General features: G+C 39.7%; 1 protein-coding gene across 6 annotated transcripts in view; it reads left to right on the forward strand.

Moving 5' to 3' along the window:
* The window catches only part of LOC116435083 (A-type potassium channel modulatory protein DPP6), a 165,449-nt gene that overhangs the window by 64,241 nt on the left and 81,513 nt on the right, over positions 1–19,695 (forward strand). For 2 of the 6 annotated variants that reach the window (XM_031994253.2, XM_031994262.2), the window contains exons 1-2: positions 4,889–5,060; positions 6,226–6,470. The exons of 1 other annotated variant lie outside the window; for it this stretch is intronic. The gene's annotated coding sequence lies outside the window, so the exon portion shown is untranslated. Of the gene's footprint in view, positions 1–4,888; positions 5,061–5,525; positions 5,887–6,225; positions 6,471–19,695 lie in introns of those variants that run through there. 3 more of the 6 variants (XM_031994258.2, XM_031994260.2, XM_076366443.1) reach the window with 3 other exon arrangements.

Genomic DNA, 19,695 nt, shown 5'->3' on the forward strand with positions numbered 1-19,695 from the left:
CGTAAACAATTAATTTTATGGGATCTTTATATTTGGCAGTTTTCATGTTTCATGTCAACAGTGTGTAAGACTGTCAGTCTTTTTGTTGGCCTAAGAATATTCGTGATTTCTGAGGGAATACGAAATGGGAGATGTGATGGATTTTAGTCGAAGTTATGGATGATTTAATTCGTAAGTGTTGTAAACAATTAATTTTGAGGGATCTTTATGTTTGGTAGTCTTGATGTTTCATGTCAACAGTGTGTAAGACTGTCATTCTTCTTGTTGCACTAAGAATATTCGTGATTTTTAGGGGAAAATGAAGCGCAAGATTTTCTGGGGTTTAGTTGGGATCGTGGATGATTTAATTCGTAGGTGTTGTAAACAATTAATTTTGTGGGATCTTTATGTTTGGTAGTTTTGATGTTTCATGTCATCGGTGTATAAGTATATTCATGATTTCCGAGGGAATACGAAATGGGAGGAGATTTAATGGATTTTAGCGAATATTGTGAGTTATTCATAGGTGTTATAAATAATTAAATTTATAGAGTTTAATGTTTCGCGTAATAGGTGATGCACGAAAGGATTGATTAAAATCTTCGTTCTTTATTTCGTAGAGGATTCCACCGATATCGAAGGTGCCACAGATATTTACTGTTTACAATTTATCGAAAGTATGGAAATACATTACGATGGAGGCCTCGCAGCATTTCATTTTCCCTTGTCAAGTTATCAGCGAACCATACGAATGCGAACTGCACGGTAACAATTTTATTCAATCCACTGTTTCATCATTTTCCAATCCAATAAAACTGTTAATTCGGTAAAAGGATCCCCGTTTGGTACCGGTGTTTATAAATTCACTCTGCAGAAACGTGAGCTCGCATAAATGTATGCCGACAGATTATTAAAAGTTATTACAGCTACAGTTTTGCAAGGAAATCTGTGTAACCATTTCAATATTAATTTTATACTTATTTATTTGCTACAAACAGAGCTTACAGTATCACATATCTATAAATCGATTTTACAAGCTGAACTGTTTTCTGCTAAACTGCAAATAATAAAAAGAATCCTGTAGGATCTTATCGGGAAGATTAAAAGTTATTACAGATAAAGTTTTGCAAGGAAATCTGTGCAACCATTTCAATATTAATTTTATACTTATTTATTTGCTACAAACAGAGCTTACAATATTACGTATCTATAAATCGATTTTACAAGCTGAACTATTTTCTGCTAAACTGCAAATTATAAAAAGAATCCTACAGGATCTTATCAGGCAGAAACATTCTGAACACATTGCACAAAATTCATTCCCAGTTACAAGAACCAGAATCCCCTGGAACGTAATAATTGCTTATGCTCGAACCAAACCGTGAGCGCTATACCAGATTTTACAGCTCTGTAAAAATAGTACAGCCGGATCTTTATTGCAGCATTCGTTTCGTGCGTATTTACGTTCGAGGGTTTATGAATTGCCTCTCGAGAATTTGTTTACACGTCTAGCAGTAAGTTCATTCGATTCTTTGCTTTTATATCGACGCCCCGAGTGCTTCGTAAAAGTCTACCACTTAGAACATTGTTCGATGAAATTCACGGAAATCCCCGATAAACCGAAATACAACTTGAAATGAAATTAATCCAATCAAAGTATCGTTCCATATTTGATTTAACGAAATTTCCGTATAATTTCTTATCATTCTTTCTTATTTAAACAGTTCAAGTTCCATTCGATGGAATAGTACTAATATAGAAATAATCGAAATAGTCTAAATTGAACTTATTCACGAGAATATATGTCGGTTCAAAGTTTCATGTGCAAAATTTAATTGAAACAACCGAGTACCCACAGAATTTGTACCATGCAGCGAGGAATAAATCGAAGATCAATAAAATGGTATTACGACTGCCAGGTTTAGTTAGCGCGCGTTGGAAGAGAGGCGAGAGGCGAACGAAAACGCAGCCAGTGCTAGAAACGCGTATCTATTTTGGCAGTGTCGCGTGCCGTGAATGCCACGATCCGATTCCGTCGCGTCACTGACACGATCTTTCACACGGCAAGGAACCCAAGGATCATCGTCGCCTGAATATGGGGCATCGGGATTCGCGGAGGAATTCCGCAATCGGATCTGCCGCGTCCCGTTTCACGGGCAATTCTTTTCCTCGACGAAGAATCACTTTTGTTTCGAAAATACTACAATTGCCAAAAATATTGCAATTTGTATTCGGTATGTTTGTTGTTATTAGTTGCACGTTTCTTTTCATACAGCTATTTTTATCTTAACCGTTTGGATGCTAAACAACAAAAAATGCGGAAGTGATTGGTGTGTATGCAAAATATCACAAATATTGTGTTATTACAAAGAAATATCAAAAAATAACATTTATTCGAATAAATTTACTTTGATTTATTTCTTACAAAACATAGTATGAAAATTATAATTGATATTTTCACTCAAGCACTCAAACGGTTAAAATATAATTGATAGTTCGAGGAATCCTGCGTTTCTTGCGTAGTAACTCTTATTATAATTAAAATGAATAAAGATTGATCGGTTTATGTGTTATCGCCATTGAAATTGATTTTATTTAGTATCTTTATATATTTTGTTTTTCATACTACTTTTGTCTTAAAATATACTTGAAAGTTTGTTCGAGGAATCCTGAGTTTCTTCCATAACTGTTGCTATAATTAACACTGATCAAACCAACTCATTCCTGATTCCTCCTTATTGCAATTATTAAAAAGAATACGATGTTTCTCTGAGAAATTATTAAAGAAATTGATGCAATGCGCAAAGTGAATTGAAAATCAGTTAAAGTCTAAATAGATGCTCTTAGAGTTTCTATAAAGGAATTTCCAAAAGTCAATTTCGTTAAACTGAATAAACATCGATCAGTCGATGTACGGTTGTCACTGAAATTGATTTTATCCATTCGCTTTATCTGTTTTTCCTTAGACGCAGCTATTTCCATCACGAAATGGAATTGAAACTCTGCAAATCTTGCTTTTCCGATTTCACAATAATCCTTGGCGCGATTAAACCGAAGAAAAATGGAATGCATTTTCAATATTTCCAGGGCGAAGCTCTAAATACTCGGTCAGTTTGTTACTTTTATCAGGCAAAAGTTACTGTCGCCGAAGCTGGAGCCGTTTTATCGATGGCGAAACATACACCGAAAATTTCTCGTGCCCATAATGCAACCGGGCGGCGATGCAGTTCGCCGAACTAGTCGTTCGTCTCTTCCTTCTTGCTTCCCTCCTTCCTCCCCGGGGTTTATTTACCGTCGGAAAAAAAGGAAGTATTACTTACGGTTACCCATTCGCCAACAATTGCGCCATAAACTAACTTTCTCGGACTTCTATTACCGTTGCCGGTGCCGGCTATTCGGCGACCCGCATTTTACAAACTTCCCAACCCCGCGTTCACTTTTTTTTTCGGGTTTGGTTTCTCCCTCCGTCCCTCTCCCTTCCTTCGTACCGCTTTTTTTTCTATTGTCCGAAGCTCTCCAGGTCCGAGAGAGCAAAGTTTACGCGATATTTTAAGACGGAACCTTGGAAACAATTCAATTCAAGTCGAACACCGATGTACCGAGGAATCGGACGGTCGTAAAGTCGACTTATCTTGTTACACCGCATGTCGGTGGCCGGTGTAACGCGTGCTCGACTATTTGCCTGGTATACGAGAGTGGACAAAGTATTCTAGCCCTTGGCACTCCAGATGGTATTGTAATCTATTAGCAACTGAAATTAAATTTATAGTATCTCTAGTGAAAATGAAAAATGCTATAACATTCCTTCGATCTTTTATTTTTCTTCTCAGTACAAAGTTTGGATGTGTGGAAAATCTAATTTTAGGGTAGTTTCTATGATACATTATAATATTCAATAGTATGACTGGTGCAACCAGATGGTATTGTAATCTATCTGCAACTAATTTTTATAGTATCTCTAGTGAAAATGAAAAATTCTATAACATTCCTTAGATCTTTTATTTTACTTCTCAGTACAAAGTTTGGATGTGTGGAAAATCTAATTTTAGGGTAGTTTCTGTGATACATTAAAATATTCAATATTATAACTGGTGCAATATTGGAGCCTATAGAGTTCAAAGGCCTAGAACACGGAAATATCGAATTATATTGTTCATGAGAGCATAAAATAATATCACTATAATTATTCAGAATCATCTGTGATTTATTTAATAAATCTACGATCATAATATCGTTATATCATAACATCGTTATGATCTTTATAAAGCATTCTAAAATTGCTTCCATCCTTCGATGGAATTCCTATCTACCAAAAAAGATTATTCATATATGATTCTTTTACTCGACAATCAAATACATTACCAAAGATTCTCCTATCACACTAATTACCAAAAAGTTCATTTCAGATCACCTTACGAAAACCTTCAATCAAAACCATAAAACAATTCTTCCCGTAACACTTCCCACAATCTCTACATATTCGTGCAACCCGTTAATACCGAAGAACCGAACACCACAAGCGCCAGTTCGCACAATTTCCCCCACAAACGAAACGTTTCTCACAGAATTTATCCACGATTCCCAGCCTACGTTCTCCGCGTCACGTCTTATCCCCGTTTGCGCGAGCTTTTCAGAAGCGCGCCCTATATTTACGACTGCCCGGCGGTCCATCTGTGAAAAAAGCAAACAAAACAACAGTAGCAATTAATAGACTACCGAGGAGACCCGGCAATAACAGTCTCCGCGATTGGTCCGGGTTCCATCCGGCTCGACAAAGACGAAAGCACCGGCGGCCGCGGTTTATCCGAGGGGGGCCGGGTGAAATAGAAAGAGGGGGCGGTCCGCGGGGAGGGGGTAAAGGAGGAAGAGACCGGGAATGAGACACTGGACCGGTGTTTATTCAGTCACGAGCACGGAACCGCTCGCCGCGCCTCGGGAACGGAACAGGGGCGAGCGAGACCAGCAATTACGATCGCGGAATTGTGTCCCGTCGAAAAACGCCGGCTCTAATCCACCCCCGCGACCCCTCGCCGCACGCCGGAATCGATTTTTCCAACGGCAAAGCGATCCTCGACTTGCCGGTACGTTGATTTCGTTCGTCTTCCCGCCGTTTCCCCGTTTATTCCGCGGCCTCGTCATTTTTCGCGCGATCTGCCCGCGTCGCGAACCGATCGATTCCGTTTCCCGTCGTCGCGTGCCGATGTGCAACGCTCGAACCGCGAAACGGGGAGGTTACCAGCGTTCGACGTTCATTTCGGCCGCGTCGCGCCGGTTTCTTCCGGGCCAGTGCAATTTTTGTGAATTACCCGGCGACTCGACGCGTCGGCCGTTCGTTCCGTTTGTATTTGCTCGACGACGGGGGTATGAAATATTTGAATGTCGGCGTCGAATGTTTCGTTGGATACTTTTCGACCGTTTTTCCCCGCTTGTCCCGTGTTTGTCGTGCACATGCTATTTTCATTCGATCCCAATTTTAACCGACTCAATTTTCCGTCTTTCTCACGCGCGGGGGGAATGTCTATATATAGAGTGACTCGGTGGAAACGGAACACCTGCAGCTTTCGACGCGGATTTGGGAACGTTGGACACGCCGTGGTTTTGGCGGGAGCAGTTTTCGGTTACGCGAGCCTTCTGAAGTTTTACGTTGTGTATAATGGGGATCGTTTGAGATCAGCCAAGATCAGTTAGGATCACTCTTAAATGAAGATTCTAGTCCTATTATATTCTTCATGAGTTGTAACTTCTTACGCTGGAAACACGTACTACGCGAGATGTTTTTTTCTAAAATTGTTAATTGCGTCTTATAAACATCGATAGTCTTGCACTAGGTATACTAGAGTCGTTTTAAAATATATCACTCTATACAAACAAATAAATCAAATTAGTCTACACATCCACCAGAAACAGGTAAAAAGAAAATTTCGCCCAAGAATTTATGAAATCTCTAAAATATCTTATAAACATCGATAGTCTAGTTGCACTAGGTATATTAGAGTCGTTTTAAAATATATCACTCTATACAAACTAATAAATCAAATTAGTCTACACATCCGCTGGAAACATAAAAAGAAAATTCCTTGCCAAAGAATTTATGAAATCCATAATTAAATTCCAGCGCAAGAGGTTAATTCATTCGTTCGAACTATTACGCACGCCTATAAGCGTATTATTTATTTTCATCCCGTCTTTGAAGTCGTTCTTGGCACCCATTATATTCCCTTCCTCTATGTACACCTGCTGTGTCAGCTTCCTGTTTCGCAATCAGCCCGAAACTACGTGGGAACAGTGAACGGTGAAAAGTGTGTTCGAAAAACAACGGTGGCCGTGTTTTTCATCGGTGGATTACGATGTCCACGGAAGTGCAGTTCGTTTCGCGGCCATTCTGGAAATAGCGAAAGCACCGAGCGAAAACGAGGCGGTAACGCCGCGGCGTTACGTCGACTGCTCCGTTCCCCGGTGTCTGGGATTCTCTCGTTGACCCGTTGGCAGCGGTGAGCCTCGTTTATGTCACAATCATGTAGCCAACTTACTTGTATCCTCTGTCCATTAATTTCATTAAATAAACCTACCAGACGGGCCAAAACGGCCCATTCCTGATTGCTTCTCGTTGGAATTATTAACACTAGAACTATTGATATCTTCGAAGCATTGAATATTTGAAATGATCTTGAAAATAGTTTCATTTGAGTACTATAATGAATGTCTAAAGAAACTGAAAATAATCTATTGTTACAATTTTTATAGGAATTGCATATTAATCGTATAAAATTCTCGGTAGTTTCAATGTTAAGAATGAATATTTCGATGAATACATTCATCAATCCATCCGTAAATTTGCCAATCTTCAACGATACGTCGACTTGAACTTTCGGATGACAATGTACGCTTTCGGTAGTCTTAGTGTTAAAGTCTTCCCAGTGATCAACCGACACCGTTCGATCTCACTATCACGCGACGAAGTGAATACAAATGAAACCGATCTCGTGAAGAGCGTCCAACCGGGCAGCAATTACTTCTAAAATGATTCGGGAGTGGCAGGGAGGCAACGAATTCGATTATCTCCGAAAAACTTCCTCGAAACCGAGTATCTACCTGGCGGGAGGTCGATGCTTTTCCGGCTCGAACTTTCCCCGTGTTTAACGCTAATCATCGAGAACCACTCGAAAACTTGCGGACGAAGTTCCCCGACGCCCACGCGCGCTGGAAATTCAGCTTGCAGAGGGGCCGGCGGGAGAAGGGCGACTTTAAGCGCGAGAAAACGTACGAACGGGGCCGAATTCGGCGACTCGATTCTGCACGGGGAGCTCCCGGAAACTCGGCGGCGGAAGTTCCCGGGGCTGGAACTCCGTGATCGACCGACTGCGAGGAATTCCAATGCGTTTCGATCCGACGCGTCGCGTCGCGTCGCGTCGCGTCGGTGCGACGCTCTATTTATTCGACGCGGCCGAAAAGCTCGGGACACTGTCGCCGGCTTTATCGGCGCGATCAACCGCGTTACATGCCGGCGGACGTGTCGGCGTGCCGGGGACAAAGTGCGTTTGAGGTTCTATGGGATTCTAGGCATTTCCATGGAGAGGCTAGTAACGTTCAGTGAAATTTTTAGAGAAATAACGAATCGCTGGGATTGAATGGGAGTTAACACTAGAACTACCGTAACAGTCGAAATGACTGGTTTCAGCTTTTTCTGCAAATAGTCGTACTTCAAAATTTACTGAATAACAGAAGAAATGATGAACGAAATAAAAGGCAGTACAATCTTTATGCTACTACGCCTGTCTAAAATAAATTTTCTTTCCCGCGGTTTCCAAACTGGGCGGCAATATTTTTAATTAAACATTAATATTCATACCATAAAATCTAGAAATAAACTTCATATCGTAATGTAACAGTAAAAATTCACCGAAGTAATGTTTATTTTGCAATAAAGTTATTACTATTTAAAACGTGTACAGTATTGTATCTTTTAACCCTAGAACAGTCACTTTGATTGGTTTCGGCTTCCTCGTTTCGGAATTATTGATACCATAAAAGCATTAATTTTCGGAATGATTTCATAAATAAATAGTTTCACTTGAGTACTGTAACGAATGTCTGAAGAAACCGAAAATAATCTGTTACAATATTCATAGCGATTACATTTCGATCGTATCAAATACGGTAGTTCTAGTGTCAAGGAAGCTGGGGAAGTTGAGATACGCGCGTTAACGTTCGATTGAACTTGAGAAATTGGATGCGAACGGTGGTAACGTTTAATGAAGTCTTAGGAACTCGAGGTAATAGTTATTAATGCGTGATGAACTTTGAGAAACTCGAAATGGAAGGGAATAAAGTTTGTATGTTGCATTTAAGGTGAGATCAAATGAATTTTGAATTTGGTTAGCACTAAAACTTGAGTTTTTAAAATTTCTCTATGGAAAATCTAAAAATTAGTCTATTGAGAGTTTAATTGAGTTATAATTCAATTTGCGTATTGCTAAATCGATTTCTTTAATAATTGCGAAAGGAAGAAACCAGGAATGGGTCATTTTGATCAGTTTGCTAGTTTTAGTGTTAACAATTCTCGATCTGAAATCGACACTATAATAGACATCGAGATACGAGGAAATGATTGATGCTTAATGAATATTAATGAACTAGGGACAAAGGTGTCGACGCTGGGAATCAATAATCGGCCTGCGTACATGAAGTAAATCAGGAATCCGAAATGAGAGAAAATAAAGTTTGTATTTTACATTTAACCCTTTGCACTCGAGCGGTGACCCTCATCATTTGATTTAATGTAACAAAATTACAAACTGTTAGCTATAATATTAAGTTCTTTATAATGCATCAATATGTGAAATATTTCTTGTTCCTTAATTTACGTATGTTTTCTCATTAGTTCGAAGTGTCGAATCTCTGAATTGATTTCCAGCGCAAGAGGTTAATCATTCGCACTCGAGAGGTGACTCAGTCACCATTTGATTTGATATAAAAAAATTACAAAGTGTTGTATATAACATTAAGTCTTGTACAATGCATCAATATGTAAAATATTTCTGTGATGTACGTATTTTCTCATTAGTTCGTTTCAAATGTCGTCTATGTCTCATCGGAAAATGTCGAGTGTTTCTAGTGAAAAGCTTCCGAGTGCAAAGGGTTAATCAACAATTTCTAAACTGAAGTTGACACTGATATAGACATCGAGACACGAAAAAACGATTGATATTTAGTAAATATGAAAAAAACCAGAGACAAACGTGTCGACGCAGGAAATCGATAATCTGCTTACGCGCGTTAAACAAATCAAAGCGATCGGGAATGACACGGAGCGGGGCGAATTTATTAAGTTTCGAATAAATCGAAGAGAGTGCGTTCGTTTAAAATTGCGTCATAGACTCCTGGGCGACGAGTTAAATTTAACGAATTCCTGGATCGCGTTTAAATATCTCATGGATTATTTTCGCTGGCGGACGCGTTGTTTTGTCCGTCGACAATGTTCAAACGTCCGAACGGCATTCGTGCTCCCTCTTTTTATATACGCTGGAACGCTTTAAAATACCGAGAACTCATGCAGATTCCAGCATCATTTTATTCGAGCGCGTTCGCGATACCGAATCGATTATCGGAGGGGGGAGAGGGACAGTTGGGGTCGCGCTTCAATTTCGACAGGAATTTTATATTCCTCGAACGATCCCCGATAATCAATGGAACGCCCTGGGATTCGGGAATTAAAATGCTGTCTTCTCGAATCAGTTAGATCGATAGCGCGCCGACGGAATCTCGTTTCGAATCGGGGAACGACATTCGACGCAACACTTTTATTTTCATTAAAAGGATCCAATGGATATTAACGGTGTTTAACGCTCGAACTACCGTGCCAGTCAAAATGACCGGTCTCAGTCTCGTATTTCGCAATTATTGTAGGAGACAGAGAATTTTATTTGAAACAGTATAATTATTTTATGACGACTCGCGATAAAACAATCCACAAATCAAACGCGCAAACTATTCATACATTCAGATGCTCTTGTCTCTCGCACATTTTCTAGATCATTCTTTCATTACCATGCATCAGCTTCACGTATATTTGGAATATTCTAGATTCATAAAAAACGAACAGTATTAACATAAAAATCATAGAGACAATCAATTTAGTGTAGAATATTCCAATGCTTTGAATTGCCATTCATCTATTGCACACATTCATCAATATGTCTATTCTCACACTCAAATACATAAATTCCCACATTATTGATACCTTAACAACATTGAATATTCGAAACGATCTTGGAAATAAATAGTTTCACTCGAATACTACAATGAATGCCAGAAGAAACTGAGAATAATCTATCGTTACAATTTTTATCGAGATTACATATCAATCGATGTTAAGAACGACGAATATTTCGATGACTACTTTCATCAATCCATCCGCAAATTTGCTAATCTTCAACGATACGTCGACTTGAACTTTCGGATAACAATGTACGCTTTTTAATGAAGAGTAAACACGAACATTTTCCATGTTTTATTTTCCGTTCTACGTGCCAACGCAGAATATTCTCTGACCACTTGGTTTTATTCTCTTTCCCCTCGTTCTCTTTATATTCCTCGTTCCTCGCTCTTTAACTCGAGCGTTCCCATGTAATTTCTATTTCTCTTTAATTCCTTCCTCCTGTCACCAAGCCTTTTTCTCGTAATTCCCGGCTTTCCAGCCGTGTTCAAGGAATACCGTGAATTTCTGCTTTTTGATCCGGAATTTTCTCAGTCATGTAAAGCAACGGATTTTCTCTATGTTCCTCTTACGATTTGCGTTCCTTTGATACAGAACCAGAGAATCCTTGCATAAGACTTTTCCTATAATTTTTTAATGTGTAAATGCTAATCGTGCAACTTCGTCTTCACCCAATATTCCTGAATGTCTTCTTTTCCATCCGCCATTCACGCGCACGGCGAACTCCGCAGTGTCGCTCCGCAATTTCAACTTCTTCACTCGGCTGTCTCGAATGAAACTGTAATGTTCTAATTTCCTTCTGTGTTGTGCTCGGTAGTGTCTCTTATAATTTCTGCTCCTCCGCTTTGGATTGTAGGTTATCCTTGTATTTTTCTACGAGAATTTCCTGCTTTCCTTCCCGAGAACGGAAGCTCTCCTTCTCCTTCTTCCAACTTTTCATCATCTTTTTTTCTCTCGTACACCTTGATTGCCGCGATATTTTAATTAATTCACGAGAAGGGACAGCTTCTCTTTAATTCCTTCTTTAATCCTCGCAGTAACAGCGATTTTAGACCGTGCGGACTACACTCGAGGTCAAGTGACTCAATAATCAGACATTACTTATACAGATACTTTGAACTTGTTATTCTATCGTGCATTGTTTATTAACCCTTTGCACTCGAGAGGCGACTCTCACGCACCACCTGATTTCATACAGTAAAACTATACAATTTGATATTTAATATTATACCTTATATAAATCATCAATTTAAAAAATATTGAAATAAAATAGCTTTGTTCCTCAATGTACGTAGAATTTCTCTTCGAGTTAGTTTCACGAAATATTGTATTTATCTCGTCAGAAAATGTTCAAATATTTCTAGTGAACACCGTTTTAATTCGTCTGGTAGAATTAGTCCTAATTATAGCAATTAGTCGTCGTTTGAGGACATAGTAGAATTATAAAGTTTGATATTCAATATGATATTAAATTTTGCTATTCGAGTGCAAAGGGTTAACGTGACATTTTTTATTAACCCTTTGCACTCGAAAGTCCATCGCATATATCCACAACTTTCTATTGAAATATTAACATTACTTTCTACACCTACCATACATATAAATGACACACGAATGAAAATTGCTCTATTCAAACATTTCATGTAAAATTACATTATATGAACTTTAATATTGAATACCAAACTTTATAATTCTACTATGTCCTCAAACGACGACTAACTGCTATAATTAACACTAATTCCACCAGACTAACCAAAACTATTCCTGATTCCTTCATGTTGCGATTAAAAAGACAACTATTGCTTCTCCGAGAAATAATTAGAGAAACTGAAATATCAATGCGCAAACTAAATTACGAATCGATTAAAGTCTTCGAGTATCCATAGAGAAATTTCAAAAGACAATCAAACTATTCAGCAATGTTAGTGTTAAACCGAATAAACATTGATCAGTTGATTGTAGTGTTAACACGTTGCCACGGAAACCTTCAGTTTTTCTCTCGCTTATTTTTTTCTAGCAAAAATAAAGAGGAACAGTTACTTATTATTTGCTATCGGAATTCTTACGTTACTATTATCTAGTAATTTACTCTATGAAATATTTCCATTGGACACTAGTCATCTGACAAATTGTAATTATCGTCAAGCAATTTGACGACGTGGCAGTCAACACGTTAAGGTTCCGCCGTCTGTTGTCCCCGGTCACGCTCGTCCTCGAATTTTCGATTTTTCCACCTGAGGTCAAGCGACACCGTGAACGATTCCACTGCGCGGACGGTTCCAGAATAGACAGCGGCAGCCGCGACGGAAATATTGATAGCTCCGCGGCTGCCAAGAATGTCACGGCTAAGCGGCGGACGAGCACACGGACAAAATGCCGGAATGTATCCGCGTTCACCAGATTTTTCCACGGCTCTCCCTCTGTGCACGGGGAGCGATCCGCGTTTGTCGTGCCGCGGGATCGCTACACATGTCCAATAACCGCTTTTCAACGCGATACGTCCCTCCATTCCATTTATAAAAAAAAAATTTGCATCGTCCGCGTTCGCGAACGTTTCTGTTGCGAAATATTTCTGCGTGTACACGAACAAACATCGATGCAGCGCCGGTAAGGGTATAAAAGCGAGGCAACCGCAAGAAACTAACGGAAAATCAAGAAAATTAGTTAAGCTGCTTTCGCGCTGGGTAATAACAGTGGTTATAAAGAACTCGAGAAACATTTCATTGAAACAGATTCCGCAAACCGTCGTTTAAATATGAGTGAAAAGGCAAAGGACGTGCCACGGTCGGAATTTTAATCTGAAATGCTAATGCGCGCAGCTAATGAAACCAACTGAACTTCTACCCCATTTTCGCTGCGAATTAGCTGCCACCGCATTGGGGAATATCATAAAAATACTTTTAAAGGTCTGTTTCTTGTTCGGACCACCGGGCGAGCGAGCAATTAGTCGATTCCGAGCGTTCGGTAAATCCTCGAGGATTTTTCACGATCTTCTCGATCCCATTTTTCGTCGGACAGCGTAGGAGGGCGAGTCGCAAATCACCTGTTCCCTCGAAGTTCGATTAATGGATCGCCACTGGCCGACCCGGGTCGGAATCGCAATGTAATTGGCGAGTTCTAGCCGATCGGTGGAGATCCAAGAACGAGCGGAACTTCGGGTATTTATGCAAATCGACGCCGGGTCGTGTCGCGGTCTATCTTCGGCTGCCAGCAGGTGGCGGCCCGATAAAGACTATTATGGCCGGTTTTCTTTGGGGCTACGTATCGTTTCACGGTGCATATTAAATCCGGCGGCCGCGATTTATGTCCGTGCCGGTGGAACGGGTCGGGAAACTAGGGAACGATTGCTGGAGAGAAATGTCTGAACTCTCGAAGAACACTGACCATAATCGTACCACGTGTTTTTAACGAATCATACCACGATGTGAGACTCAGTCACTAATGAGAATAAGTCTTCAAATCTTCAAACGTTCAAACTTTCAAACTTTCAAACTTTCAAATCTTCAAATCTTCAAATCTTCAAATCTTTAAATCTTCAAATCTTCAAATCTTCAAATCTTCAAATCTTCAAATCTACAAACCTTCAAACCTTCAAACCTTCAAACCTTCAAACCTTCAAACCTTCAAACTTTCTAACTTTCAAACCTTCAAATCTTCAAATCTTCAAACCTTCAAAGTTTCAAAGCTTCAAAATTTCAAACTTTCAAACCTTCAAATCTTCAAATCTTCAAATCTTCAAATCTTCAAAGCTTCAAAGCTTCAAAGCTTCAAACCTTCAAAATTTCAAACTTTCAAATCTTCAAATCTTCAAATCTTCAAATCTTCAAATTTTCAAATCTTCAAATATTCAAATATTCAAATATTCAAATATTCAAATATTCAAATATTCAAATCTTCAAATCTTCAAAACTTCAAACTTTCAAATCTGCAAATCTTGAAATCTTGAAATCTTCAAATCTTCAAATCTTCAAACCTTCAAATCTTCTTCAAATATTTTTATATGCGTAGATAAGTTACTGTTTCACTAGTAATACAATGGCAACTACGAAATGACGAAACACAGAATACCGGAAAACAGAAGAGACACTACTAAGACGCCTGATAATATTCTAACTGCTAACTAACCCAACCTCTCAGTAATTATAAAAGAAGAACTCGGTAATTTTGACTCACCTGGTAATTTAGGCGTTAGTACCTTCTCCAATAATAAACATATTATATTCAGTAACAATTCTATGTTACTGTATCTATATAATATTCAATCTTTCATACAATCTTATCAATAATTCTACTCTTTTATACATTCCCTCACATCGTCGTACCCAGCGCCTCGAATTCCCCAAGCCCAGCCTCTCGGGTTTCAAAATATTTACACCCCGTTACTTACACCTCGATTTCATACCTCGTCTACTGCACCCCAAGGCACGTTTAGCAGATTCGCTTCCTCGACTCTAGCTCCTTACGTCGGCAATTTCTATTTGCCGCCGCTAAAAACAGCCATCGTGTAATTTGGAGAAGAAACGGAGAAGCGAAACTTCCGTGGAACGTTCGCGCGGCGGAGGCAAAGGCCGCGGGAAGTAACGGAGATTGCAATTTGCAAGTAAAAGTCTCTAATCGGGAAGGACAAGGGGAGGCGCGGAACGAAAATTGAAAAACCTGGGGTCTCGCGGCATCGGCCGGGGTTTCTTGTCCACCTTTTTAACCACCGCTGTCGGGCTTATCCGGCTTTCGTTCGCGGCGTTGCTGACAGGGGGGCGAGGGAAACAAAGCGGGGAGGAATGGGGAACTCGAAACCGGCGCTCTCGCCGGTCGGGACGGCGTCGTAATGAAATTTCCAGCGAATCCGGCACGAAGGGACACGGAACTTCGCCGGCCGCGTTTCGAAAACGGCGCACGTTCGTTCAAACAGCCACGGTCCATTCGGAATTTGACTTCCGCGGCGGTTCCGTGGATTTTTCCGGAAGTCGCCGGCAGCCTCCAGCGAGACCCGGATCGTCGTCGCTGTAAACAATGGAACTTTCCCGAGAAAGTTCTGGATTGCGAAAGGAAAACGGCGCGCCGCGCGGTGCGGCCGAACGGCCGTTTTCTGGGTGAAACTGAATAATTTGAGGAATAAGTGATTTTAACCCTTTGCGGACGAGGATTCTTCGGAACATAGAAAACCTTCAACATATGAAGCTAAATTATGTATCAGTCTTAAAGAAATTCTAGTTCCCCAAATCCTATTCCTAAATAAACAAGATCATCTAATTGCTTTATTACCTTTTATCTTATATCTGAATCTTGATTCACTAACACCAATCCTAACAACAAAATGTACACCAGAACCTGAGAAACCTTATTTTAAAACATTTTAATTTTCCTCGTTAACCCTAATCATAGTGTGATGCGACTCTCAGTCACTTATGAGAATAAAAGGAACGATTAACCCTTTGCGGACGAGGATTCTTCGAGACATAGAAAACCTTCAACATATGAAGCTAAATTATATATCAATTGCTTAATTAACAACTTCATTTGTTCGCGAGTCTTCCAAATCTGAACATTTCATCTCACCGAAATGCCGACATCCGTCCGTAAGGGGTTAAAAAATATAAGCGATAGAGAAAAAGGACGTTGCAGTTGGAAATTGAAGGAGAATTCGATAAGGTTAGCGAAATGGGAAACTTTCATGTTTCGTTGGTTGTTGCCATGGATTCTCGGGAACCGTTTGATCGGCGGATTTATGTGGAATATCCCGGGGAGACTCGTGACGATGAATACGATCGCGCTTATTAATATCTGATCGCTGAAATCCGCTTAATCGTTACCGGTTACGGTAAACAACGCCCCGAACGCATCCGCATGCATGATTAATGCAACGCCGAGTGATAAGACAGAATAATGCATGAGCCTCTTTACCTTTTCAAGTATTACCCGGCATGGTTGCTTCTGAAAGTTCGAACTCTTCGTTGTTGGCTAACATGAACCTCTCAATCTAACACGCAGCATCGTTTTAACACTAGGTTTACGGGAATTTATTGTACAATTTATCCTATTGTTCCTGGGCAAGTTGATATTCGTTCATTTAGATTTTGGAAATTGTAGATGTAATTGCATCAACGAAAACCGATTGAAACATTTACCAAATAATGTTTATAAAATTTTAATCTGCGTCAGTTTGACGCGTTCCGTAAATCTAGTGTTAATCTCGATGATTTTTTACAGAAAAATTGTTCGTTACTCTTTATATCCATGTTGCTGGACTACAACTATGTACTTAGAGAAAAAATTTCGCAATAATGCAGTAACGTTTGAAAACACTCGACAACAATAGACTTGACGTAAAAAATTAATTAACACTAAAACTACCAAGTAGTTAAATTGACTTTTAGAAATTCCTTTATAGAAACTCCAAGAGCTATCGAGAGTTCAGTCGATTAACAATTCAGTTTTCGTATTAAATCACTTTCTTGATTAATCTCTCAGAAGCATCTGTTATCTGGTTAATAATCGCAAAGAAGATATCAGGAACATTTTGACTCGCCTGATAGTTCTAGTCTTAAATCATATTCTAGAGAAATTTACGTTCGCGTACTATTAAATTATTCGTCATAATTGCTAGGAAAATATAATTACTTTCTCGCCTTAGTAAATGCATGTCTTGCAGATTGGAACGAAGAATCTCCAGTTAATTAAACGACGTAACACTATTAATTTACAACGAACCAATTCATTAAGCGTCGATATCGTTGTATTTTTAAATTCAATTAACCGAAGGAAGGCGATTATTCCGCAGTAATTTTAGTTTCGATAGCGTTTTTATCAGCGCAGGAACTTTCCATGTTTTTCTTCGGTAGGAGAAGGGTTGGGCGGTGTGAAGTCCTCCCCGGTTATTTCTCCTCGCGAGGAAGACGACAAAGTTTCCTGTCCGCGATATTAAACCGGATCAGGTATCCGGACTTTGTCAGGCTCGACTTTTCCTCGCATCGCGATAGCGAAACATGTAAATCTCCGGCAAGTTCCTTGTCGGGCCGCTGCGCGTCCGTCGTGATTGGAAAAGCCAACCAAGCGTGTCGTTTCGTATAATGAAGTGCCATATCACTGACGGGAAACGAACGACACAAACAGATCGATGTATCAAGCCGCGGCGCGCTGAACTTTCGCGTGTAACGCCGGTCGCTGGCACACTGTCTAGTCGCCGCGGAATTTATTCCGTGATGCACTGCAAACGACGCTGGGGCCGGTGAACATTCTCTTTTTTTCGAAGGAAATTCCGCCGTGTCGGTTGGAACGATTTTTAAGTAACAAAATACGTTGTTGCTTTTTTATAAACAGATTTGTTTGGAAATGGTCATGTTAATATTAAAGTCGTTTTATTAGGTTTTGTTATTAATGCTAAAACTAGTTAAATTGACTTTTTGAAATTCTTCTGTAGAAATTTTAAGGGTGCTTCTATTGAGAATTTCATTGATTTATAATTGAGTTTGTGTATTGGTAAGTTTATTTTTTGAGTAGTTTCGCAGAGAAATGTCTGTTGTTTTTTTAATCAGTAATAATATTGAAATATATTGGTGTAAGTGATTTAGTGGAGTGGAAGTAAAAAATTTGTAGGATTATTGAGATGCTTTGAAGCTTAGTTAAGTGAAGGAGTTATAAATATAAACAAAAGATAAGGGTTTTATTCTGAATGTGAAAGTGGAATTACAGAGGAATTGTTTCAATAGGATAACATCCATTTATTGAGTGCGATGCAGTGCAGTTTAGATTGCTCATTGTGTCTGCTCATAACGTGGAGATTCTACTTCAGTCAATATTGACGAACACACACGCTGTTATTTACTGAACTCAAAAATATCTTCAAACAAACTAGTCCTCGCATGGTAAAGGAGATGCAAATAATACCGTACTGTTGTAAACATTTACATCTAGTAGTAGCACCGCGTAATGGTCAGACATAACATTATATTCTGATCATATTATTGCAAATGAACCTCATGTTCTGTGGTATTGGGTTGATGGATTGAGAAATTCTTTTCTCTGCGTTCTTCTCGATTTATATATCGCTTACAAATTGAACAATTTTTACATTATCGAATCTTGGAACTTTGAAACCTTCGGAACTTCAAATCTTCAAATTTTCCAACTTTTAAACTTTCAAACTTTCAAACTTTCAAAACTTCGAACCTTCAAATCTTCAAATCTTCAAATCTTCAAATCTTCAAATCTTCAAACTTTCAAACCTTCAAATCTTCAAATCTTCAAATCTCCAAACCTTCAAATCTTCAAATTTTCAAATCTTCAAACTTTCAAACCTTCAAATCTTCAAATCTTCAAATCTCCAAACCTTCAAATCTTCAAATTCTCAAATCTTCAAACTTTCAAATCTTTAAACCTTCAAATCATCAAATCTTCAAATCTTCAAATCTTCAAATCTTCAAATCTTCAAACCTCCAAACCTCCAAACCTCCAAACCTCCAAACCTCCAAACCTTCAAAGTACATCCAAGATGCCATCCTCAAGACGCCACCAGCCACTCAGATTCCCACGTACCGACAAATCGCAGTAACGCTCTAGTTTCAGGAATGTCGGGGCAAGTGGGCCAAATAGGTTCGGCTAATCGAAAAGCTCGTGACCCCGGGCTGACGCATCGTAATGAAGCGTCGGTATCGATGACAAAAGGGCCCGCGGAAAGCGAGGCCAAGGGATCTCCCTATAGCAGCGGCCGTGCGCCGCGTATTCGAGCACGGTCGAGCACGTGATTAATTGCTCGATTCTCTCGAAACGCTGACTAAACGGCTCAGCCGCGGCGCGTCAGCCGATGACGCCCTGGGCCACGATATCAATAACGAGCGGCATGAAAAGGAGGTCGACTTCCGGCCTTTCAGTGGCCTGTCAACCGTCAACCGAACGGAGTCAGCGATTCCTTCCGAGAAAACGAAAGCCGACACCTCTCCGGCTTTCCTCCGGCGGAAAAGATGATTCCGGCCATCGAAGCGGACGACGAAGGGTGAAATTGTATAGCCCAGTATCTGGTTTAATCCGTGGAATCGTGGCCACTGAAAAGGGGCGGCAAGGGGTTGATTGGTTGAAGAGACTGATAGCGGGATGTTTTGCGCGAGCATCGCTGGTTTAAGTGGATGAGGGTGATTTAATCTATTAATCGAGGGGTTTGTTGTGGGTTTTGGTCCTTCGGCTGAGTGATTAAGGGGTGATTAGAGGTATCGATTGTTGTTTGATATCAGCGGAAGGGAATGTGTGAAGAGTACTTTCAGTATCATTCATTAGCCCCCAAAATTCGTAACATTATCCTTTCGACTAAGATATTTCCTATATATCTTTTAATAATCTAATGAAAAATCTGATACATTTAGTTAAAACAGAATTTCAAAACATGCAAACGCAGTATAAATCAAATGAAGTACATATACAAAAGAGAATAATCATCTATCTCCTTTTTAGAACACCCGATCACGCGAAGCATCAATTCATTTCGTGCATCCTCCATTGCCGAGCTCAAC

This window comes from Nomia melanderi, chromosome 4, assembly GCF_051020985.1.
Source record: "Nomia melanderi isolate GNS246 chromosome 4, iyNomMela1, whole genome shotgun sequence".
NCBI classification, from domain to species: domain Eukaryota; kingdom Metazoa; phylum Arthropoda; class Insecta; order Hymenoptera; family Halictidae; genus Nomia; species Nomia melanderi.